Raw genomic sequence first — 27,393 nt, 5'->3', positions numbered from 1 at the left:
CTCTTTTAGCTGTATTCTATAATTTTGGTGTATTTTCGTTTTCATTCAGTGTGAAATATTTTCTAATTTCTCTTTTGCTTACTTCTTTGATCCATGGATGGTTTAGAAATGTGATATTTTATTCTTAAGTATTAGAGAGTTTTCCATTGATCTGTTGCTGGTTAATTTCATTGTAGCCAGAGAACAAATTTTGTATGTCTTGAATTCTTTTAAATTTATTGAGACTTACTTTATAACTTAGAATATGGTCTATCTTAATAAATGTTCAGGTACACTTGAAAAGAATATATATTCTACTGTTATTGCTGTATAAATATCTGTAAGGTCAAGTTGTTTGGTAGCATTATTTAAGTCTTAAATATCATTATTGATGTTCTCACTTATTCTATTTATTGAGAATAATTTCTAGCTATACTTGTGGATTTTCTGTTTCTCCTAGTAGTACCATTAGATTTTGATAAATGCATTTTTGGGGGGTACATAAATGTTTTTTTCTTGATTAATTGATCTCTTTATCATTATTAAATTATACTTTTTGGGCCTATTAGTCTCTTGTTTTCTGAAATCTACTTTCTATGATATGAATATAGACACTGTAGTTTTTTTTTTGATATTGTTTCTCATTCTTTTACTTTTTGTGTCTTTTTTTTTTTAAGTGTTTTCTTATAGGCCTTATACAGTTAGATCTTGCTTTTTAAATTTAATCTTCCAGCCTCTAACTTATATTTGAGCTTTTTAGATCATCTACATTTAGTGTAATTATTAATATGATTGGATTTAAATCTGCGATCTTGCTGTTTATTTTTTATTTATCCATTTGTTCTTCTTTTCCTCTTTTTCTTCTTCTTTTAAATAGTGTTTTTATGATTTTATTTTATCTCCTTTGTTGATGTAGTTCCATAATGCTTTGTTCCTTTATGCTAGTAGTTTCTTTTGGATTTGTAATATACAACTTTAACTTATCACAGTGTGCCATAAGGTAATATCACATCACTTCATGTATAGTATAAGAATTTTACAACAGTAAACTTTTATCTTTCCCTCATGCCTTTGTGTTATTGTTGTTGTACATTTTATCTGTAAACATGTTATAAATCTTAAAATATATTTTTATTATTTTTGCTTTAAAGAATTGGTTAACTTTTAAAAAGATTTAAATAATAAGGAAAATTTCTTGTATATTTACCCACATAGTTGTCATTTCCAGTGATCTTCATTCTTTTGTGTAGATCTTTTGTACCTTATTTCCATGGGCATCATTTTCTTTCTGTCTAAAGAAATTCTTTTTATATTTCTTGCATTATTGGTTTATTGCAGATGAATTCTTTCAGCTTTTGTATGTCGGAAAAAGCCTTTATTTTGTCTTCAGTTTTGAAAAATTTCCCCCGCCCCCTGGAAACAGAGGCTTTGGATGATTTTTTTTCTTTCATTATCCTAAAGAGAATTGCTCCACTCTCTTCTGGCTTGTAGATTTATGATGGAAATCTCTGTCATTATGTTTTTCCTTCTTATGTCATGTATCTTTTTTCCCCCCTCTGGCATCTCTTATCACTGATTTTAATCAATTTTTTTAAAGACCGTGAGTCAGTGTTGTTTCTGCACATTTCTTTTGTTTTGGGTATATTGAGCTTCTTAGATCTCTGGGTTTATAGTTTGATCATTTCGGAAATTTTTCAACCATTATCTCTTTAAATATTTTTTATGTCCCTTACCTATCGATTCTCTGTTCCCTTTGTTTTTATTCTTGCTGTGTTTAATTTTGGATAATATCTTTTGCTATGTATTTAGGTTCACTATTTTTTCTTTTTCCAATGTCAGCCTGTTCTTAGTGAATATTTTATATATGTTATTGATTAATGTATTAATGTGTTCATTTTTATTCTGGCTTCTTGAACATCTGGAATAGAGTCATAATAACCATTTTGATGCCCTTGTCTGCTAATTTTACTTTGAGTGTCATTATTCCTGGACTGGTTTTGATTGATATGGGTTGTATTTTTCTATTTTTTTGCATATCTGATGATTTTTTAATGAATCGACATTGCCAGTTTTATCTGTTGAATGTTACATATTTTTGTATTCTTAGACATATTCTTGAAACTTGTTCTAAGGGTATGGTCAAGGTTCTTGAAAACAGTGGAATTCCCTCTGGGTTTAGTTTTTCCACTACTGAGGCAAAAAACTTTTGAGTACCCTGATGGATGGTCCATGAATTATGTATTTTTTTTTTTTTTTTTTTTTACTCTAATGGTTGGGAACAAGAACTACTCCTGACCCTGAGAGCTCCTGAGATTATTCCTTCTAATCTTTTTGTGACGCTCTTTCCCTGGCCTCAAGTAGTTTCCTTCTAAGCATGTACTGATAAGGCCACAGTTGAAAGCTCAGAGTAGATCCTCTGAAGATCTCTGGAAATCTCTGTGCAGCTGCCTCCTTAAGGGTACTTTATGTCTTGAGAACTCTAGCTTCTTTAGTTTCACCATAATATCAGGTAAACTTCAATTGTGGAGGCTGATGGACTTTGCCTTGCTGAATAGTAGCCTGGGAATTCTCTCAAAAGAGTACAGTAGAACAGTTTTAGGGTTCATCTCATTTATTTTCCATTTCTCAAGAATCACTGTCTTTTATTGTCTGATAACAGATGTTACAAATGCCATTGTTTCATATATTTTGTAACGTTTTTAATTATTCCAGGTGGTAGGCCAAATGTGATCCCTTTTACTCCTTGGCCAGAAGCAGAAATGCTTGTCTAATTCTTTTTTTTTTGTTTGGTTGCTGCTACTGAAAACTGATTCCTTCTTGCCATTTTACTTTTGCTTAGTTTTGTTCATTGTATTAATTTTGGGGAGGTATAGTGTATGATTCATGTAGCCATCATCTTGTGTTTATTAGACATTTACATTTTCTGTGGTTCATCACTCATCTTTTCTTACTTTCCAGTTGACATCTATATGAATTTCTTATGTTTTTCTAAGACATTAAATATCAACTGTACATGCCCTTCCTATACCATACTTATACCAAACATTCTCCCTAGTTTATTGTTTATATTTAATCTTGGTAGTGAATTCTTTTGAAGTACAAGAGCTTTTCATTTAATGCAGTCAAACCTATATAATCTTTTTTTCTAAAATGGCATATAATCAAGGAATGATATTTACCTGTATTGACCTATATTTTAATTGCTTGATTGTTTTAAACCTTTATTTCCAGATTTTTGAAGAATTTATCCCTTTACATAACATGTAAACCTAAATTTATTTTTTTCCCTAAAGTATTCTCTTGGTGCTATGGATGGAGTATCCTTCCTTTTATTCATATTTGTAGCACTACTTTCATATTAAAAGTTCTATTTGCTGCATTATATGTTCTCTTCAACTTATTTATGTATCTAGTGTATATTAATTATTATATCATATTTGATATCTTATAGTTAAGAGCCCCTTTTAAACTTTTTCCATATGAATTAAAATTTTTTTTATTATGTAAAATTAATGTATGCTCATCACAAAAGAATTAAATAATGAGTGCTCGTGCAAAGAACACAAAGTACCCAGGACCGAGCCAAAATTAACATCTCAGTTTATAGTCTTTCAGGTCTTTCTTTATGTGTTTACTTTTTAACTTTTTAGAAAATGGAGTTATACTACATTATTATATAATTTATACTTTCATATTAATAGCATATTGTGATGTTTTTAATGGTTGAAGAATATATTACATGGATATATGGTGATTTAACCAATCTCCTCTTCCTCTTGGTAAACTTTTTATTGAAGAAGGACATGCTTACAAAAAAGTTTGTAAATTATATATGTACAGCTTGTGTTCTCACAAAGTGATCATAGTCATGTAACCAGTCCCTAGATCAAGAAGCAAAACATTACTAGCACTCCAGAAATCTTCTTATAAATCTACCCCCTGTGACAAAATATCTACCTATACCCTAGGGCATAACCGATTTAACACCATAGATTAGTTTTGCCTGTTTTAGAACTTTACATAAATGGATTCATACAATATATACTCTTTTGTGGCTGGCTTATCTCCCTTAACTTTATGTTTGTGAGATTTATCCATTTTGTTGTATGCAGTTCTACTTCATTTATTCTCAGTATACCTGAGATTTCAGAGTCATGGTAAGCATATGTTTAATTGTACAAGAAACAATTTTCCAAAGTGACTGCCATTTTACATTCCTACTTTAAATGAATGAGAGCTCCTGTTTTGTATCCTTATTAGCAGCTGGTATTTTTGCTGTTTGGTTTTGTTTTGTAATTGTAGCCATTCTAATAGGTACATATTGATATCTTTGTGATTTTAATTTGCATTTCCCTAATTAGTGATGATATTGAGCATCTTTTCATATGTTTGCCAGCCATCCATATATTTTTGATATTATTCCTATTATTTTTTGGATTGTTAGTTTTCTTACTGTTTAGTTGAATTCTTTATATGTTCTGGAAACATCTGTCTCAGATACGTGATCTGTAAATATTTTCTCATGGGCTGTCGCATAACTTTTCATTCTTTTCATGGTGTCTTTCACAGACCAAAATGCTTTTAATATGGATAGAGTACAACCTATCTTTTTTTTTTTTTCTTTTTGAAGTATGTTTTCAGAGTTGTATCTAAACAGTCATTGCCTAACCCAGGGTCACACAGATTTTCTTTTATGTTCTCTTTTAGAAGTTTTATAACTTTATGTTTTACATTTTACAAAGAATATACACATTTTAAAGTATAATGAGATATAATGAAGATGCCTTATGAAAGGTTTTAATTTACACTCTCACCGGCCATGTATAACAGTTTCCACATCTACCACCACGCTAAATATAGTGCCCTTTGTTTTTAAATCTTTGCATCTTGATCTTTTAATAATGGCAGCTTGTTTAAAATTTTTTTGTTAATGATTTGCAGTACTTTTTGAGTTTTGTAGTTTTAAAATTATATTTTGTGTGTTTAATTCAATTTTTTTCCTTAACAAGGTATTTATCTTTTTAAAAAAAAAAAAGTTGTTGTTTTTAAAATACTAACTTTTTAAAAGCTTAAGTGCATGTAACAGAAACCAGATGGATGCCTTAACCAAATAAGAGTATTTTTTCTTACATAATAAATTCAATGGTGGAATTCCAGGGCTGGTGGAGGCACTCTAGGAACTAGCCTCCTTTCTTGGTGCTTCACTATTACTAGTGTATGACATTTTTATGGTCAAAAGATAGTTATTTTACCTCCTGGTATCAGATCCATATTTCAGGAAGGAAGAGAGGAAGACTGGATATCAAAAGGTTCATATCAACTTAGACAATTTCTTTTGATAAGGAAAATTTAGTTTTTCTAGAAACCCTACCCAGGAATTTTGCTTGTACCTCATTGGCTACATAGTAACCTCTAACTACAAGAGTAAAGAAAATACTTGGGCATATTGCCGCCCCCAACTCAATATGGGCTCTTAAAGCAAAGAAGAAGCATAAAATAGATGTTAAATAGGTATTAGCAAAATCTTCCATAAAAAAATGTTGTCCTTTGTCTATTATAAGTATTGAAAAATTTTCAATTTTTACTTTGCTATTATATATGTATATTTTTTATAGAATTGTTACATTTTAATCTTTTTTATGTTTTCTGTTTTTGATAATTGTGTTTAGAAAGGTTCGCAACAACCCAAAATTTGCCTAATTTTTAATTTATATTTTTATTGACTTATTGAATTATAGCTTCAATATTGAGAGTTTGACAAAATTGTATTAAACTATACTAAACCTGAAGAATTGATATCTCTATAATATTTATAATAGCCAATAATATCTAAATTCATATTTGAGATATATTAAATGAGATATTTTCCCCTCTTGCTTATGTTTGTTTCCCATATTCTTTGTGTAGATCTTGTGTATCACGTTAAGATTGCTCCTAGATATTATATTAAATAGTTTTGATTTGCTTTGTTTTATTTACTGTAATGTGAAGAATCTTGTTTCTATTATATTTTATAACTAATTATTGTTGGTGTGTTGTAAAACTATATAATATATATGTATATATACTTATATGGAGAGACATATTTAGTCTTTTATGACTTATTAATTCTGAGTTGTTTATTTTCTGGAATTTCTGGATATATAATCATATTTTCTTTAGTTAATTATATTCTTGGTACTTTCTTCCAATTTCTTAAAGTGCTTTTCAGAACTTCCAGAACATCTTTGTTCTGGATTTTTATGAGAATGACTTTAATATTTCAACATTAAGTATGATTTTGGCTGCTATAAATTTTACAGAACTAAGAAAGGATACTTCCAGTGCTTATTTTTACACATAGATTTTGTTTTTCATTGTACAGCATGACATCAACTGACTGCAGAAGACTATTTTTCTTTTTTCCTGAAGGGCTCAGACTTTAATCCAGTTTTGCCTCTCCCCTAGGGTTCTAAGTTGGTTTTAAAGTCCTTGACCTCAGGGTATATATTTCCAAACTAGCAAGAAATATCTGAAAACCAAGTATTGGCTATACTAGCTGTTTACCTAGAAGTAGCTCCTGTTTTTAAGGCAACTTAGGATCATAGGTGAAAGCAGCTTTTACTACAGAGGTCCTTCCAGTTGAAACCTATATTTTAATCTACCAGAAATATATATTTTGTGGTACATCATTCACTAAAAAAATTCATTCAATGACAGATGCTAAATCTTATCACATCTGAATAAATAAATAACCCTTAAACCATATTTGCCAAATTCAGTCTAAGGGGATTTCCTGGTTTGGAATGTCCAGGGATGGGGGCAGCTTTTAGTAAAAGATGAATAAAATTGTGAGTCACAGACATAGGTTTTTACTATGTGTATCTATCTACATGATGGATATTCACCAGTCTTCCCTTCTTGTTTTGATCAATTCATTTAGATGTTTTCTCCTTTGAAACTGTTTTCTTCCTCTTCTAAATCACAGTGCTAACAAGGACATTTCAAAACAGAAACCTTTAATGGTATCTGAAATATGTCAGAACATTCTATATTCACTAGAGGAAACAATTTTTCATCCTTTATCACTTAAATGACAAAAGTTATACTAATACTGTACCGACTTTTAAAGTTATCTCTTTCATTCTTTCATCAAATATTATTTATTTAGCATATGTTAGTACTAGATACAGTCTTCGGAAGTCATAGTCCATATCCTCAAGGTGCTGATAGCCTGAAAGAGAAATGTTTAAACAAAATAATTCAGGTCAATATGGTAAATATGACCAGTTTCTTTGGGAATACAGAGAATAGTCATCTAAAACTGAAGTTGAAAGAAATTCACTGACAGTGGCAGTTTGTCCTCTTTGTCTTCCATTATAATAGAATTTTTCGTTATACACATGAATACTCAACTATAGCCTATATTTCAGCTAATTTTAGCCATGTGACTTAAGTTGTAGCCAAAAGAATGTGAAGGGAAGAGATGTGTGCCACTTCTGGGTCATGACCTCCTTTCTTCCCTTTTCTCCATATGGTTTCCTAGAATGTGACAGTCTTATAAAGCAGGATCACCTTTTCCAGACTAATATCAGAGTGAAATGTCTGCTTTGTTTAAACCACTGTTAATTTGGCTCTCTATTATCGTGGATGTATCTAGATCCAAACTAATATAGTTAGCTTTTCTCAATCTTCACTCTCTTGACTTTTTCTGTATATTTTGACCATATCCACCAAGTCTCATGTTTAAAAACTTCTTTATTGATGTCTTTGTTCTGGTTCTCCTAATGTCTTACAAATGTTTCGTCAATAGTCCTGTAAGATGTTTCTTCCTATTTCTGCTGCTAATGTGGAATTTCTCCAAGGTTTCTTCATTGACCTTCTTCTGTGTTTACACGTTTTCCCTCCCTTAGAAGCCTATGGCTTTAAATATTCCCCTTTGAAACTGATTTCCAAAACTCTATTGATCTTCTACAGCCCTGTCTTGTTTTATGGGTGTCAGGTCCAAATGTATTGTAGACTGCAGTGCATTTTCACTTGGCTGTCCTACTGCTAGTTCACATTCAGCAGGTTTCAATTAAACTCATGGTCATCTCCAAACCAAACTTCCTTCTGGAGTTTGATATTTATGTTAATGACATCATTATTCTCCCAGTCATTTATGTTTAAACCTTAGCATTGTCTTTAGTTCCTTTTCTCTTAACCTGTCAACTGAAATTTACAATGGTAGACTGCCCAAATTACTTCCTTTTATAGTCCTGACCTCCCACACTCCTCTCCGTAAACATGAAGATGGTAATTTTAGTATTCAGAACACCTTTAATTTCCACTTCCCAAAGCCTGACCAAAGTTGCTGGTTTCAGGTCACCTCTGGGGGAAACCTCAATCTAGGTAACTCAGGAAGAATTCTGCTGGCAACTCAATTTAATTCTTTTACACAGATTATGAAGCCATGGCTCCTACTCTTCTCCCATATTACTACTAATTACTTGTTCTGACATCTTCTTCCATATAATTCATGGCTGTATAACTTTCATGTGCTCATACGCCTTTAACTATTTACCCATTCATTTAGAGATGATCATTTATTGCTTCTTATTTGTCTGTAAACACATTGTTACTTTTTTCCTCAGTTATTGCCTTTCTCAAATATAATTATTATAAAATGGTTAGATATCACTACTATGAATAATTCAAGGACTTGCTACTGGGTATTTTAGTTGTTAGTTTACTGAGCTTAGAGTTTTCGAAGCATCTTATTTTAAGTGCACAAATTTGAGTTCAGCTTCAAGTCAGAATTTACAGTCCAAGCAAATATTAGCTTTCCTATCCCTTCCTTGTATATTCCTAATACTGGTGTCTTCTCTCTGTTCCCATATGTCAGTCTGTATACTAATACTAAGCACCAATAGATCTTATGTCAAAATGATTCTCACCTATACCTTTTTTTAAATACCCCCATTGTCACCATCTTGGTTTAGGCTCTCATTACCTCATGCTTTAACTCTTTGCATTGTCCTTTGGGCCTCATGTTTTACCTACATCTGTCTATCCTTTGCAGCTTAATCTTGCAAAACTACTGCCTTCATCTCGCTTCCTCTTCATAATCCTTAAATAGTCTCCATTTTTTTATGTTAATGTGTGATCAAAGCTCATGTTTCCTTTTTTTTTTTTTAGCTTTTTAATCACACCCTCTTACATGACATAACATTATCTCTAAGATCACTTCTTTCCCCAAATACCTAGAAATGCCCATATCCTTTTCATACTAGTCTAAGTCTATTTTTGAGGGAAACACTCCCATTAAGTTTTTTTTCAAACAATTATGACTCATAGTGAGGTTAATCTGACATTTTTTTTTTAAAGTTTACAGGATTCTTTCTCTTGAGAGGTTGAAAATTGCAAAGGAATTAGTCTACATATGTTATTCTTTTAAGTTAGTTTATCACAATTATAATGTTGATTTTGAATTTTTAGACTGAAATTTTTCTTTAGAGCAAGAAATTTCCTTGTGTGAAGTCTAGATGTGACTTAGTTACCATGCGAAGCCTCCATTCTTGCCTCACACTAACCTTGAGGCAGAATATGAGCATAATATATGGTCTCCTAATACCAAGTATACCCCCATGTAATAGTGAATAATATATTTTATTAAAATTTTAATGGGGAGATAGAGGAAAGTTATATTATAGAAAGTGCATCATTTTACTTCCTAAATACCTATTTGATGTCTTTTCCCCTCTCTCACTTTTTAGCTACCTTGTTTTCCCTATTTTGCTGGTTCCAGCGTTTGCTTCCTTCAGCATGTTTTCTAATTCCTATTTTTTCTTCTCTCCTTTTTTTGAACAGAAAACATTGACTTTCTGTTAGATAATTGATTATCCAACAATAGAACCTTTCTTAAAAGTCATTGGGTGATTTTAAATAACACTTTTTCTTGAAACAATTTATTTTTCAATTACTTGAAGGGTTTTCACTGTTATTGAATGTTACTTCTGCTCCTTCTGCTGTTTTTAAAACATAGTTGTTGATATTTATATGTTTATATAATTTGGATATCTTCTTTATATAAAATGGATTTCCTAGTTCTATAATTTGTTTTTTCTTTTTTTTGTCTTTGTCTTCTTTCCAAGAAAATTTGAATTTAATCTTAAATTTTATTTTGAGTTTTATAATGTCTAGTGTGTTATTCAAGACCTTTGCTCATAGTCATTCATTTATCCATTGAGTGTTGGTTATCAATATGCACAGACAATTTCAGGGCTTCGAAGTATTACTCCAATGTCTCAGTGTTGTTAGTCAAAGACTCTTCAGACTGAAGCCTTGAGTTGTGGCATATCTGGGGCAAGGAGGTATCTCCAAGAATTCCTTTGGCTTGCTTATCTGCTGAGATGGACTCCTCATGGTCAACTAAAGACCCAAATTTTAAATGATAGGAGCAGAATGACCATTTACTGACAGGGGCTCCTCACATACTCTGTGTATTGTGAAGAACCTCGAGTATTATGAAGAACCTCAGACTGAACTTGACTTCCCTCACTATGCCCCATGTGTGTGTGCTATCTGAGTCAACCACTGCAGGGAAACCCTGGTTTTGCCTTTCTTCAAACAAACTGAGACCTGCCTCATTCAGTCAGAACTGCATAATTTTGATACCTCATTTATATAAAATGGACCTAATTGAGAACCATGGCAGGAACTTGCACAATAAAAGGTGGCTTCCCCCTTGTCTTGATGGAACACAATTTAAGTTGTTACCTGAATCTGTTGTCTTCTGGGCTAAAGCTCTTTTTTACTCAAGTAAATGCTTTTTATTCATTTATAAGTGAAATCATATGGTATTTGTCTTTCTCTGTCTGACTTATTTCACTTAGTGTAATATCCTCTAGGTCTGCCCATTGCTGTTGCAAGTAGTAAGATTTCATTATTTTTTTTATAGCTGAGTAATATTTCATTGTATATGTGTATCACACCTTCTTTATCTAGTCATCTATTGATGGGTACTAAGATTGGTTCCATATCTTGTCTATTGTAAATAGCACTGCAGTGAATATAGGGGTGCATATCTCTTTGAATTAATGTTTTGGTTTTCATGAATAAAAACCCAAAAGTGCTATTGCTGGGTCATAAGGTTGTTCTATTTTTAATTTTTTGAGGAACCTCTAAAGTGTGTTCCATAGTGGCTGTACCAATTTTCAGTCCCATCAATAGTGCATGAGTGTTCCCTTTTCTCCACATCCTCACCAACATTTGTTGTTTTTTGATTTATTGATGATAACCATTCTGACAGGTGTGAGGTGATATCTCATTGTGGTTTTAATTTGCAATTCTCTGATGATTAGTGGTGTTGAGCATCTTTTCATATGTCTATTGGCCAACTGTATGTCCTTATTGGAAAAATGCCTATTCAGATTCTCTACCCATTTTTTAATTGGCTTGTTTATTTTTTTTGTTGTTGAGTTTATGAGTTCTTTATTAATTTTAGATATTGACTCCTTATCAGATGTATCATAGGCAAATATTTTCTCCCATTCAATAGGTTATCTTTTCATTTTGTTGATGGTTTCCTTTTCTGTGCAAAACCTTTTTAGTTTAATGTAGTCCCATTCGTTTACTTTTTCTTTTCTTTCCTTGCCTGAGAAGATATATCAGAAAAAAAAAATACTACTAAAATGTACGTGATCATTTCTATAATGTTCAATTATCTTGAATTTATGGGATAAAATCTACTTGATTATTATTTATGATTCTTTACCTGGCTATTGTATTCAATTTGTTAATATTTGATTTCAGAAGTTTGCATCTGAATTGATGAAATTTGTCTTTCTTTGTGCTGTCTTTGTCAAGTTTGGTAATAATGCTTGTCTCAGAAATGAATTGGGAGAGCATCTCATCTTTTCCATTTTTCAAAACACCTTGTCTTTTTCCTAAGGTTTGGTAGAACTCATTCCATCTGGACCTGATATCTTTTTGGGAGGAATAGATCACCTACTTTTATGTTTATTAGTCCATTTTCCTTACTAAACTGACTTTTTCTCTGCTAATTTTAGTATTTTTTGTTTGTTTTGTTTTGTGGGGAGGGGAGACATAGAGAAAACACCACATCTCATCTAATTCATAACATGTATTAATATAAAGTTGACTATATCTGTAACTGTAGTTTTGTCTCCTTTTTAACGTTTGATGATGTTTACTTGTGCTCTTTCCCAATTCTTGTGGTTACATTTGCCTAAATTTCCTCTATCTTATTTTATGTTATTAATTTTTATTTTATAAGGATTGATCTTTTTGTTCTATTATTGTGTCTGTTGTGAAATGAAGAGAGACAAAGTAGGATTGGGCAGAAATAGAACTGCTGTGCAGGTTCAGCAAAGCCTTCGCTAACCTGATAGGGAGCTCTAAAGTGAGAATTGCTCATCAGAACTGGTCCTCATTGGGTCAGGTGGGTCTTTATGCCCTGCCTCCCTCAGTCACCAGGTGTAGGCTACTCTGGGAACGTGTGACCTCGGTCAAGAGGTTCTTTGCAGCTGCAGTGAACCCAGAATTAGCTGGCAGCTGGAGGCTGCCTGCTGACCACACTTCCCTTCTTTTCCTGGACAGAAAGTCTCTCCTTGAATGGGGATCTGGTGGTGAATCCTCATGTCTAAATGTCTGGTTTATTTTGTTCTTTTTTCTTAATGTTTGTTAAGTCGAAAGCTTATGTCATTTATTTTTGGTTCTTCTTGCTTAATAAAAAAATGTACTTTGACTTATGAATGTCCCTCTGAATATTACTTTGCCTACAAGTTTCAATATGTAATGATGTACTTGTTCATTCTGCATAGTTCATATTTTCCTTTGGATTTCCTCGAACTAAAAAATTATTTAGTATTATGTTTTTAATTTCTAAATTGTAGACATAAAAATTCATTATTGTGGAAATTTTCAAATTTTGATTTGTTAATGCAAAGTAAGTTTGTACCGTAATCTCGGTGCTAATGGATGTGTATTACTTCTGGGTTTGCCATTGCTAATAGATCTTTTCTGTGAAGAGACCATAATATGTGTGTGTATATATATTTTACGTTTCTCCTCCTCCTCCTCCTTCTTCTTCTTTCTTCTTTCTTCTTTTTTCTTCTGTATCTTTCTCCTCTTATTCCTCCTGAGAATAAAATACATTATCAGTTCATACTAATCCACTGAATTAAAATTCAAGACTACAGAGTTTTTATTTAATCTCTTCTATCTTCTATTTGTATCTTTTTTATTTTTTAAATTTATTTCCTTTGTGGATAATTCCAGATCTGAAGGGCACAAGGGATACCAGAATCAGAGTACCAAGTAACTACTTATTTGTTTTGTCCCACATTACCTAGAGCAGTTTCAGTGTAGATGACCTATCAGCAGCATTTGACACAGTTAATTATTCTTCCTTCTTGAAATCCATTATACACTTGGCTTCCATGACATCACTAACCCTTTCTTTTTCTACTACCCCACAGACTGCTTTTTTAAAATTTCCTTTGCTGGATTCTTTTTCTCCTCCTGACCCTTAAACATTAAAGTGCATCAGCTCAGTCCTAAGGCCTCTTCTCTATTCCTGATCACTGCCTAAGAAATGCCATTCATAGTGCTAATCACCATGATATTCTGACAACACCTAAGTTTATTTTTCCAACTTAGACTTCTACTTTTATTGCAGACTTGTAACTCCAGTTGCCTACCAGACATGTTCAATTGGGTAGTTAATGAATATAGCTCAAACTTAACATGTCCAAAGGCAGAAATATAGTGCTTATGACTTTAGAGACTATGATACTGAGATTAAGTGAGGTTTTGTAATTTAGTAAAAAGTCTTATCATGAAGCCATCATTTAAATCCACGTCCTTCTAACTCCAAGGACTATCATTTCATTATGCCATAACCCTATTGACTGTGAATTTTATAGCTTTGTATACACCTATTTGACTTTGGGGGATATCTTGGTTCTACAGCAGGTAGGAGATGTCATGGTGAGTAATGATCTCCCTGCTTTTTATTACTAGTGAACAAGAGGAGTGCACACAAAGTTTCCACACACCTGTCCTCTGCCATGTGTAGGGTAGTTAGGTGGATGAGATATATGTAGTGATTGTACTTTTCCACACAAGACACTTTCATTTGAACATAACTAGATTAGGAGCATCTGTACATCCTCAGAAAATTACTTATTATTAGTGGCTGCCTGCATTGCAGCAATAGGCCCAGCCCTCTCTGAAGGTCAAAGGGTTGAGAAACACCATTAGTCAGAGAGAGAGAGAGAGACAGAGAGAGAGAGAGAGAGAGAGAGAGAGAGAGAGAGAGAGAGAGAGAGAGAGAGAAAACTCAGAGTTGATGGAATGATCTTGTTCCATAAAGACAGACTGTACTCAGCAGCTCTCCTGTTTTCTGTTGATCATCAAATATTGATCATTTTAGCAACTCTCCATTTAAAGGAAAAACATTTTCCTACTGCATTGACCCTGATATGATCTACTCTCCTCATTTGTGGTTGTAATGTTCTATAAAGTTGCTGCAAACACTAAATTAGTGAATACTGAACTTTTGCTTCTGTGAGAAATACAGAGTTAGGTTTCTGAGAGCTTTTTGTAGTATAGAGGTTTATCTGGCAACGTCCTTGTAAAACACGTCTGTCTCATTGGCCTTGAAAACCTGCTCTTCCCCATAACCCTTTTCCTGTATAACACTTAGCAGGTATTTTAAAAACTTTTCCACCGCTTCCTGATCTGCAGAACCTGCCTTACTTGCAAATTTAACATTTTTCACTCTGTATTGCCTCTTGAAATGTGGGCAGTCAGCACTGGCTAAGAAGGGTTTAACATTTTTATGACCCTGGGTAACATGACTATAAATTTCTTTGACTTTCAGCTTCACAACAATGTTGTCTGCTATGCTTTTTCAATAGGTTATCATCTGATGAACCCAGAAATTTAGTCACTTTTCCATCTTTTTCATAGCTTCATCACACACTATAGATGTTACTTTAACACTGCCGGAGTGGCTTCATGTACAGATCAGCAAAGTTCCTATTTTTTTCTAGATGTACCATATTGTTGATTCATTAACATTGAGCTCTGGGTAAACAGCACTATAACACCTGAAGGAAGCTTATCTAACACACATATTTTCTCTGTAAGGCACATTACAGCCTTTTTTCACTTAGGAACACTAGATAGCACTTTAGTGCTATGCTTGGGGGCCATTTTGAACACCAAAACCACCAACAAAAAGACAAAAAGCACAAAAATGTGAAAAATATGGTACTAAATAGACCACCTAAAGTATAATTATTTACAGTATGAGAACCAAAACAAGAAGACAGAGGTTTTCCTGTTCAGTCTCAGCTAGGAATGTGTCAGTCAACTCAAATTATTGTTCATTCTGTGCATGTCTATTAATGGCCATGAGAGCATTGTGAACCTTGATATTTGTGTTATAAATAAATTATAGTGAGTAGATGAGTTTACAAATATAGAATCCTTGAATAATGAAGATTGACTATAGTTGTGTAGATAATGGCAGGAAAATAATCTATATTCTTTCCATGCCAATGTGGTTATTGTATAGACCCCTTCACCACAGACTGCCATCATTCTTTGTGTACAAAGTATCCTTAGAAAATTGTTATATAGGGTAGCTAAGGTTAAATTTTCAACATCATTTGGTATAGGTTAAGGGAAAGGCTTTATTGGGAAACTTAGGACCAATAGCCAGTATAAAGTGGCACACAGACCCCAGATCCCCATCCAGAGAAGCAAACCATGGCCAGGGACAAGATGTAGGAGAGTTACATTTTAGGGTAGGGACCCTTTCTTCTTATAGGAAAAGTATGACAGCAGCCTTGTCAGCTGGGATTGGGGCAGAGGGAGCTGAGTTCAGGTGCAGCTCTTCCCACTGGGAGAATGCAGGAATCTTAGGTCCTCACTAAAGGGACTGGACAGTGCAGAGTGTGCTTGATCACTCTAAGTCATATCTTCTCATAACATCATGGTCAATGTTAAATTATTGTTTGTGTTAATCTGGTTTTCAGTTTGGAAGATGTCTGTTTATTAATCTTAAATGTAGTTTGTTATATTGCCCCCCTGTTTTGTTTCTGGAGACCAGGATTAATTGATCTCAAGCAACATGACCAGAGAATAATTTTTGGGTAACCATATATTGCCATGCATTTCTATATTATAGAAATATTTTTGACCTTTACCCATTTTATACTCCTATTTAATCAGGGTCACCTTTCTTACAACACACCTAAGCCAGAAAACAATAGTGATTTAAAACACAAGTCTATTTATAACGAGAGATTAATGGATCAATTGTTTCAAGATAATATCAGTTCACTATACTTGGGAACCAAGGTCTATCCTAAAATTAAAAAAAAAATACATAGCTTTAAAAATTCATGTAAGCATAGCCTAAATTCTAATTTTTCTGCCTGGCTTGTTTTACAAGGAAGTTTCAGAAATACATTGGCAATAGTTTTACCAATAGAGATGAGCTATTTCCATTTCAAAGTAACAAAATCCTGAAGATTAATTTGAACCCACTTGGCTTTTTTTTTGTACATTCACAGTCTCAAAGGCTAGAGATTTTTATCTGCAAGGAGAGAGATTTAAGTCACACATTTAAAAAATAAAATAGTTATTTAGAGTTTAAGGTTTTGTCTTGTCACTAACATTGCACTTAGTTTTACAACCTTTTGCTTTATAACACTTTAGTTGGAACCAACTTCTTTTTTGGTTGTTCCTTCTGAGAGGATCAATAAAAGCACGGCTTCATCCCACTCTAACTTCTTAAAATCTCTGACATTCAACCAGTTTCCTTTGTTTTTTAGTGTTTTTTTTTTTTTTTTAATTGTTGCTAATTCTCAGGTTTATTCTACATTTCTGTGAAGGCAAGTCCCTTGTCAAAGAGGCAGGCCATCTTCCAAGCTGTCTCATCCTTTTTGGCCACCTCTTCATCTCTGATGTCCTTGATTAGGGTGGTCCAGTGATCCAGATACAAGGCCTGGATCAGCTGCTAGACATATTTGTCACCATCTTTGATTCATCATCTTTGGGTCATGACAGTACTCATGGAGACAGCCTTGACAGAGACAAAGACAGATATTTTCCAGTTGTCATAGTTGGCTTACTACTCTATAGCCATCTTCCTTCTTAGGAACTAGGAAGAGAAATGGAAAGACCTTGCCTTGTTTTGTCCTTGAAAGTGCCATGGCATAGCTCCACTTCCCCTGGCTTAGCTGCTACTCTTTCACTTCCAATACTCAAATGGCTGGCCAGAGTTTGCTGTAATGATCTGCTAGATCTCTGCAAGCTTTCTTCTTTTCCTAGTCCTTTTTGATTCACTTATCACCTTGAGCAAACCTTGCTTAAGGCCTTCCAGTCCTAGCCATTGGGCAACTTTATCCTTTTTCCAGATATGACTCTAATTCTATTTTTTCATGCATCTATCCCAAGATTCTTTCAGGGCCATGAAGGTTTCTTTTTATTTATGAATCTGATGCTAAAATAAGTCAAATATTTATTAGTTTAAATGTTGCATCGCTTTCTGACACCCCATCATAGGGACTGGATTAATCTATTCCTGTATTTTTCATGATAAGCACTATTCTTAGTTTTCCTACACTTCCTTTGGTGCAGGTCAAGTTTTATTACTACTGTCTCTGCAGAGATGGGCTTATACCCCGCCCATGTGCCAATTGATTTACCCCTTGAGAAATCTACGTAGTAGGGTTGACACAACCTTTCCAATCCCCAACCTAATGTAGGTCACTGGGGAAATGAACTTCTGTTATTTAACAGTTGTGGTAAGGAAAGAAATAATGTATGTAATATGCTTAACCCAAAATCTAATTAATTATTTTTTTCCAGGCAGTAGGATGATAAATAGAATAGATGAGATATTATGGATTGGAAAAAATACTTGACTTATTGTCCATATAACAAATGTACATGGAGAAATAATAGGTATGCACTGTTGCAAGAAAATATCTTGAGTATGCAGACTGAAATAAGCTCTGTTATAATATATGATCCAAAATTCATCTTTCAGGATCTAATTTTTGTTTTGGCACAAACCCCTCCAGTTCTCTCTTCAGACCTTTACCAAAAAAGTGAAGATAGCTAGACTATGTACAGCTGAACCTCTAATTATAAATTTATTTGCATGTGATTTTTTCCCATTGTAATGCCAGTGGCATGGCACAGATGTCTGTTACCAAGAAAACTGAATGTGTACCTTGAGAATTTCAGCCCCAGCTACTCCATGTGGTCCAAAAGCATTCTTGGGGCACATTACTTTTCTGGTCTTCTGTATGTTTGTAAGTATTTTTCAGCTTCTCCCTCTTTTTTATTTTTTTATTTTTTTATTTTTAATCTGTTTCTATACAAGTTCTTGCTGACCTGTATGCGTTCCTCTGAATTTGCTGACTACAGGTAAAATTTCATTTGTCCTAACACTCTCTGATACTGTCTTCTCCAATGCCATGAATTTTTTTCCCTCTGAAAATTTTTTTTTGATCAGTATTGCCCATTTGACATAACCAATGTGATATGTGCTTTTGTAGAAGTATGAAGGACTTGCTTAGTGGAATTAGAGAAAGGAAATTTTTTATTTCAGAAGCAAAGAGAAGGTTTGTGAAAGATTTCCTAGAGGAGTTAGAATTAGGGATATTTGAGGAATGCACAAAATGGTAGGTTAGGAAATGCACGTTAGACAGTGGGAACAGCCTGCACAAAGAGTTAAAGTAGTACAGTTAGCTAAAATACAGGACAAGTTGGAGGAGGGTGGTTAGGGAAGCTACCTAAGGGTCTTGAACTCATGCTAAAGACTGTGAACTTCATCATATGTGATCTGGCAAAAAAATGAACAACTGTTCAAATATATGTATTAGAAGCAAAACCTTAGCAGAAAGAGGGAAGAATGGATGGGAGAAGGGGAGAGACTGGAGGCAGGGAGACTATCCTCATTCCTCAGAGCAGTGAGCTCACTTCCTGTCCTCATTGCTTGCTCTCTCCAAGTGTTACATGTAAAGCAGTTCAGCTTTCCAGAAACAGGGCAATGAAGGGAGGAGGGATATATATATATTTCTTAGTATGTACCCTGAGTAGGGGTCTAGCACTAGAGTGGCTTCTATAATGGAGACTTGCAGTTGTAACTGTGTTTGGATTATAGTGCCTTGCATATAACAGGTGCTCAAAAAGATTTATGGAATTAATGAGTAAATTAAAATGAAACAAAACAAAAATGCTTTCCTGGCATTATTTTACCCACAAAGTCAGAAGTTCCCTTTACATACTTTTGTGGAAAAAAGAGATTCTCCTCAAATCTAGTATACCCCCCACCTCCCTCAGTTCTATTTCCTTGAAAATGGACTCTGCCCTTTGCTGTTGGAGGCCACCGGAGGTTGAAATTAGCATGAACTTCAGAGCCGGGGAAATTCAGGTTCAAATCCTCACTTAGAAATTATGTGAACTTAAATTATTATGTAACTTTCTAGACCTCCATGTCCTCATCTCTACCCTATCAAAAAGGAAAAGGTTGCAGTGAGGAAAGCCAAAAATTGGCTGCAGCCCAGCCAGAGGCACACAAGGTGCATGGATAGGAGCTCTGAGATCAGATCAGAGGGAGAGAGCATCAGAATTACAGCGTGGTCTCCATTACTCCTCTCCACTTCTTCGCTCCAATCTTGTACTGCCCCACTTAGGTAGGCTCTTGTCTATCGCCAATGCATGAACTCAAATTCAGACAGGGTTTTTATTTTCCATTTAACAGATACAAATCTTAGTCCACCAAACAAAGTCATACAAGAATTTTAATTTTATCTTTCTATAAGAATTACATTTTCTAATTTGAGACTCAACTTAATGGAAAGGTAGAACCATAATTTTAGTCAACGTGGTATTTCTTTTCACAAACTTCCTTTATCTGGGGCTGGATATAAGTTCCAGGACACTTTCATAGGGCCACATCATCTGAAGATTGCCTGCCTTATATAGCCATCTCTTCTGCATGTGCACCACAGGAGATGTGGAGGACCTTGGTGTTTCACTGCCTCCTGCAGCTAGCTATACCCTGGACTTGGGGCACAGACTCACTTACGTGCACCTGGACTTAGGAATTTAGATAGGATCTCCTTACTCTTATTTCTCTAGTCCTAGGAACCCTTACTAATCTCTAGCTAATTTTGTAATCTTTAGCTTTACTAGAATTCTTTTCGATTGTTTCATTATCATAGTCCTTTTCTTTTGTCTTTTGATTTCAGAGTTTTAAAATTCAAAAGCCAGAGATAAGACTTTTTAATTCTTTTTCCTCTTCTCAAGGCAATGAGTGCCATTATGGTTTAATTGGGGGGAATGGGGAGCAGGGAGTCAAGGATATGAATTGTGTAGGGAGGGATATTAGTTAATTTAAAGTTTTAGTCATTTCAGATTTTATATTTTCCCTGGTTAAACCATTCCAATTTATTTTTCCATGTTTCCCCTTCTTTTGCATTTGATATTATACATCGTCTAAACCAATTTTCTCTTCATTGCCAAGGGCATCTTTGCAAAGTTGACCATGTTAAAGTAATAATAGGAATTTAATTTACTGGGTTATTCATCATATTATGAAAATCGTTTGGAATTAAATCGATCAGTCATTTAAAACTAATGTACATATATACTTCTCTATGAACTGTGTTTTAAAAGACTATAAAAGTGTGTAATGAAATTCACTTAATTATCATTAGATTTTGGGCATTGTTAGAATAACTAACTTAGGTGCCTTCTTATAGTCTAGTTGCTAAGTTATACCATTGCATTTCTTTATCTAAAATATGAGCCAAATTAGGAAAACTAGATAAATGCCAATACTTATTTTGACTTTCACATTTTTTGTATTCCATCATAGTAACTTGTTTTTTTTCTGCTACATTAATTTTGTTTATAAATATTTCTGTAAATGTATTTCATGGAAATATTTGACAATTTAGTTTGTTGAGAAAAGGTCAAAATCTGGTTTCCCAAAGGAATGATTTAAGCAAAATGGGAAATAAGAATACAGCTTGGGAAAGCAACTAAGTAAGGGTTTTAATTTTTTTTATTAGACCATCTTAATCAGATGGTTCCTTTATCAGAATATGTCTATGTCTGAAATAAATCTGAGCCTCCATCAGAATATAAATGAAATATATAATCACTTGGAATGTAAATTTTAAACACTGATTTGGGGGCTAGTCAGTCAAAAGTTCTTTTGATTTTACGTCCAAATTGATTCATAAAATTACTCATGATTTGTGATCAGCCATGCCAGAAAGCAGTAATGTTGTTGAATATGAATTTATATTTTGGACCGTGATCATAGAATAAATTGAAATTTATTCTAATACACAATTTATACTAAAGACTTATTGTGTGCAGGGATTCCTATATTACCAGCACTCTAATTCTTCATGAAGAACCTGAGCAAAGCAAGTTAGCAAGGCAAATTATAGGACTATTTTATCAGATGAATAAGCTTATAAATTAGACCATTTATTCCTAGAGATGTGTATAACTCCATCTTTATGCACAACTTAAAATACCGTTATGTGGATGTAATGACTGATATAATAGGACTCATAAGCCTTCCTGTAGCTAACCCCTCCTCAGCACAAAGACAACCTATTAGGAGGTAAAAGTCAAAAAACATTAGAAATGGAAAGCATCTTAGACATCATTTAGTCTAAGTTCCTTATTTTATAGGCACAGAAATTAAGGTTTCAAACAGCTTGCCAGAAGACACACAATGATTAAACCTGGTGGAGCCAGGCTGGGGCTTCCTGGCTTCCTGACTCTCACTCTGACTATCGCACAATTCTCATTTCCTGCTTTTTGATGGATTGGGACATACCTGTCTACAGCTTTACCATCTCATCATGAAAAGCGCAAAATGAAGGGCTATGAAATTGTTATACCTTTTAATTTTACTTTAGTTAAAATTTTCCTGATATTTAGAATTACGAAATTGAAAGTTTCTACATTTCATACACTTCTAATTCTAGAGCAAAAGACCAGCTCACCATATATTACCTTCTTTCTCTATACTTTGTTTGTACATTAATTATGTATAAATAAAATTGTATAAATAAAATAAAATTTTAATCATTCCCTTAAATATTTTCTCCATTAGCAGGGAACTGTTTAATACCACATATCATGTTTTATTCAGCTATTATATTACTACTCCCTAACACAACTCATGGCACAATACATTTTTGGTGAATGGATGCTAGATTATCATTTTCTTGGAGGTAGTAGCCTTATTTCCTATTTATATCCTCTGTAAACATTAGGGACTGAGTATGTTTTTAATAAATAATGAAATGAATGAAAAAATATTAATAAAGGTTCCTTTTGTAGATTTTCTTAACTAGAAACAATGGTAACTTTTTAAAAGAAATAAACTGTGAAGTTCTTAGTTGTTAATGCTCATGTTATACCTTATGAATGTATAAAAATATTGTAGCCCCGGAAATAGTATAACCGGGGTAAGACTGAAGTTGTGTGATTTAGTGTTTGGAATCAAACCAGAATATCTCAGAAAAAAAAAGTAACAAATTCATTTAATTACACAAGCCACTGGCCTAAGTTTTCAATTTTGTTTCATCAATAGTATAGTTGGTTAAAATGTTGAATTTTAGCTTCAAAACTTTTTTCTAGTGAATTAAAATGGATAACTAAGAGAGAAGACTAAATTAGGCTATTTTTTAAAATAGAAATAGAACCTTTTTAAGACCTAGTAATCTCTAATTTTCACCCATTTCTTTGGTCTACTTCTGTCAAGTTTACATATATAGGAGAAAAAAGAAAAAAAAAAAAAGTGCATACTTCATCTTTAAAAATATTGTGTTTTATCTAGCCTAGCACTTAGGGAGACTTTCTTTGAGAATTTTTTGTGAGAAAAAGGCCTGAAAATTGTAAGTAGAGCTTTTGTTATTTAATAGGAAGCAATGTGTTTGAATAGATGAAGATTTACATTAAAAGCTTAAAATTTGAAGCCTAAAATTATATTATAGAAACCAAAATGTATTATTCTCAGTGCTCTGTTGAGGTAGTATTAGAGGATCAGAAGATTGCTATGTTGGTCCTTATCTTCTGGGGATAAGGAAAGGAAGGGAGGAACGTCTGTACCATTCCTGTTCCTCTGTTCCCTTCTGTACATCATGTTAATCTTCACACATTCCTACCAGGTGGATGTTATTGTCTTTATTTCACAGTTCAGAAAACCGAGGCTCAATTAAGTGAAATAATTTGTTGAAGGTCATCAGTCACTTAGCTGCTTCTCTAGCTTCACCTTCTGCCATTCTCTACCTTACCTATTCCACTCAGCTGCAGTGATGTCTTTGCTCTTTCTCGAACATCCCGTAGTATTTCCACTACTCAGGGCTCTCTGCCTTTAGCTATTAATATGGTAAGATACCTCTCTTCATTCAGATCTCTGAAGACAGATCATTGCAGAAAGGCCTTCCCCAATGACTCTGTTAAAAAAAAAATCTTATTTCATATGTCAGTTTTAGTAAGATGCACCATTATTTTGGGTACCACTAAAAAGAAAAAGCTGCCAACTAATCAATAATATGACAGTTTTGTAAGATATATTCTGATTTCAAAGATTTTAAAAAGTGAAGATAAAAATGTTTTTAGAATCAGTGAAACGTAACAGTATGTCTTGGCTCTCTCTAGTGTTTTCTTAATCTGGATTATTTCTCTTTGCAGTACTCATCACTACCTGGTATGATATACATTTTCTTTACTGTCTTCTCCCTGCACACTAGAGTTTAAGCTACATATAGGAGCTTCATTTTATTAATTAATGGTTGCAGAGACTGGCTAGATGTGCACCACAGCCCTCTTCTTTCTGGGCACTCTGGACTACATATCTTGCCTCTCTTCCACTTAGGCGAATCTATGTGACAGACATCTAGACAATAGAATGTAGGTATAAGTCAGGCATTCCAACGCAAGACCTCTCCATCTATGTAATTCTCCTAGGGGTTGGAGCTATTAGTGATTAGAGATACTAGAGGGAAGAAGCTCAGGACTGTAAATAGTGGTACAGAGGAAAGCCCATCCCTATCCCATCACATTAACCTTCATTGGATTGTGATGTGAGTGAGAAGTAAATCTTCATTGATTAAAGCCACTGAAAATTGGGCTTTTTTGTCATATCAAATAGCTTCTTCTGACTAATACATTGTTCAACGTGCAGTGCTCAGACTATGCAAGGCACATAGAAAGCTTTTAATAATTTGTAAGTATAGGGAAAATTAAAGGAAGAGCAGATATGTATTGAAAGATGATTAGTTTGGGTTTGTACAGAAGACATTTGCATGGGAGGGTGGTGACCACATCTTGTACTGCCTCCTTACTTCGGGTGGCTTGGAAGAATTTGAGGGGCTAAGGATCTAAAGGTTGCAGTGTTGGATTTGTATAAATATTAAGTTCAATAGAATGACTCAATGGGAATTTGTGGAAGGAGAGCTGGTCAGAGGGAGAAATTTTAATGTAGGGATCACTAATTTGCAGAAATTCTGAATGACAGTGGGTTCAAAATAGTAAGTAGGGAAGTTGGAATTGAGAAGGCTGAAGTGCTTGAAGGACCACTGAGTTTTAAAGTCAGCAAAATGGATTTATTATGGGACAAAGAATAAGAAGATGAACTATTTGTTGAAATAATCCCGGAGATCATAGAGGTGTAATAGTAAAGAGAATATCCATTTCTTTAAACATGTTCTTCTTCAGGTGTCTTCTTTTATTTGTACTTTTTTGCCATCACTGATCTATCAGTAGAGCTTTCTTTAGGTGAATTCAAAGGGATGTTTAATGAGGATGCTGTGGAGGTGAGCTCCCTGCCTTTAAAGATCTGAACTTATTCCTAAAATACTTACTATTACTAATGGTTCTATAGCTAGCTATAATTCTTAGTATATATGGCTTTCCTGAATATGAGTTTAAGTAACTCTGGAAATCATAATGAAGTAGAAGGAAAACATGAAATGTTTAGGAACTTTAGAGAAAGAAGCTCAGACTAATTCTGAATAACAAAACCTTTCTTTTTTTTTTATGGGATCATTCATATAATTCTCTCACAGAGCCCAGTATTCAATTTGGAATTTTAATTTCTCCTCTTTAGACTAGCTTTGGATATCTCTGGTATTCGACTGTTAATCTGCTCCAGAAAACTGTTCAAGAAACTTCTAGCTTTCTTCCTCAATTTAGTTTTGTTTTCTTTTTATTTCCACTTTTGGAAGGGAGAAAAGAATGTAATTAGTGCTGTTCAGGGTGAAGATGTTGGACAAAGAAGAACTATTTTATTTCTCTCTCTTATCTCCATACGGAAATGTGGAATTTCGAAGATCTAATAGAATTTATTTAATTTTTTCTTATCTTTCGGGGTTTAGCTTACATGTCATCTCCTTAGAGAATAGTGGGCACATTTTCAAGCCTGGGTTGAGTGCCACCTGTAGGGATGCTCCCAGTATTCTGTACATCCCTCTTCACATATGATTCCAAAGGGCGAACTCATCCCAGAGATAGTTGTAACTGCTTCATCACTGTATCTCTCAGCACAACATAGGAATTGACAGAGTATTCAATAAATATATTTTGAATGGGAGAGTAAATGAGGTTCTCTTTTTGGATGACAGAGTCATTGTTGGAGGCACTGATTATTTCATGTCTCCAAGGTTATTTCAAGGCCTGCTATGGTTTAAACACATTTTTTTAAAAAAAAAAAGGAGAAGAGAAAGAGGCAGACTACTCTGGGTTGAACATTTATTTCTAGTCAAATGTTCCTTTCCTTATTTTTCTTCATTATTCCAAAACTACTCAGAATGAATTTGTTGGAATAGGCTCCTTTCTAATTTGTAACACATATTGAATAGACATTTGGCATGGCTTCATAGTAATCCATTTTATCTGTGAAATTTGCAGATTTTATCTTTCTTGGCTCTTCTTAGTTTTCAATTTGTGCCATGGGCTTTAGGCCATTATAAAAGTTTCAATTTTAAGGTGAAAGTTTGAGTTGATTGGCCTCTTAAGATAAAACTGAATTGATTTGGTATTTTAAAGCTGTTAAGTATAACCCATACATAGTAGTCATGAGAGAATAACATTCATCCTTGAATAACAGTTTGCTTAAGCTGAAGCCCTAAGGCTCTGATTTTTTTCCCCTGCTAGGATGCTGTGAGAGGCAGGGTGACAGTGCCCTGCCTAGGGCAGTCAGACCTATCTGACATAAATCTGTCTATGGCAGTAGATGTGGAAAGATGGAGTGAGGGATGAAGAGGAAAGGGAAAAAGAGGTGGGACTAAAATAAGGGGTACTAGGACCAGATGGAGTGAGGAGAGGGTAATATTAATAAAAGGAATGTCAAAAAAAAAAAAAATTAACAGCTGCTACTGTGTTCTTAAGATTAGGCATACATACAAAGACCGAAAACCCCACATTTGTATCTACCACCTAAATGTAGAGTATTTACAGAGAGACAGAGATTTATATACAGCTGTTATTTCAGTAATGACACAGAAAGAATCAATGAGTCTGGCATGAGCAATATTGTAGATCAAGAAACTCAGGAAATCACAATGTAGTTTGATTCCATGGAAGGGCACAGTGCCTGGCACATGTGGGCTGTTCAGAAAGTATTGAATGAATATCCTTGAATTTTGAATATGACACTGTTAAAGTTAAGAACAAGAGGAGGACAACTAGTTGTAGGACTAGGACCTGAATGAATAATGAAATGACCACAATTGCCTGTTACTTGGGGCTTTTGGGGCTTTATCCATACCCAGGAAATGAATGAAAGAGAAGTGAATTAAGAATCAAATAACTCTAAAGTTCATATTTAAATAATTACATATTGATATTTACATTTAATTTATAATTATGTTTAGATTGTCACATTTTATTTTTCTTAAATTAATTTCTTTTATGTTTATGAAGTCCCTAGTTAAGCAACTTTTTCAGGTATTGTTTAAAAAGAGATAGATGAAATTCATTGACGTGAACAGACAATACTAATGATTCCTTGGTGCCTCCCCATGGACTGGCCCTGACTGATAACCAGATCTGAGTTTCCATTCTCTAACAGTGCTTTGTGATATTTTGAGCACACAGTAAATATTTAGCAATTGAACTGGCTAGTAGCCAGGTAAGTGATCTCTTACATGAGCATCACTTATATGCACTGATGATGGAATTACACACACACACACACACACACACACACACACACGTTTTCATAATGGCTCTATATTGAACATCTCTACTTTATAAGAGAAAATATTTTTTCTTTAAAATGCAGTGTTATAAGCTACATCTTAATTATTGTCTTTGTTTTTATAGCTAAACTAATCACTTAGGGCACAGATAAGTAAATTATTTTCTCTA

Source organism: Rousettus aegyptiacus, unplaced genomic scaffold (genome assembly GCF_014176215.1).
Source record: "Rousettus aegyptiacus isolate mRouAeg1 unplaced genomic scaffold, mRouAeg1.p scaffold_m13_p_4, whole genome shotgun sequence".
Taxonomy (NCBI): Eukaryota; Metazoa; Chordata; class Mammalia; order Chiroptera; family Pteropodidae; genus Rousettus; species Rousettus aegyptiacus.
The sequence above is the reverse complement of the archived record's forward strand: the minus strand, read 5'-3'. Positions refer to the sequence as shown.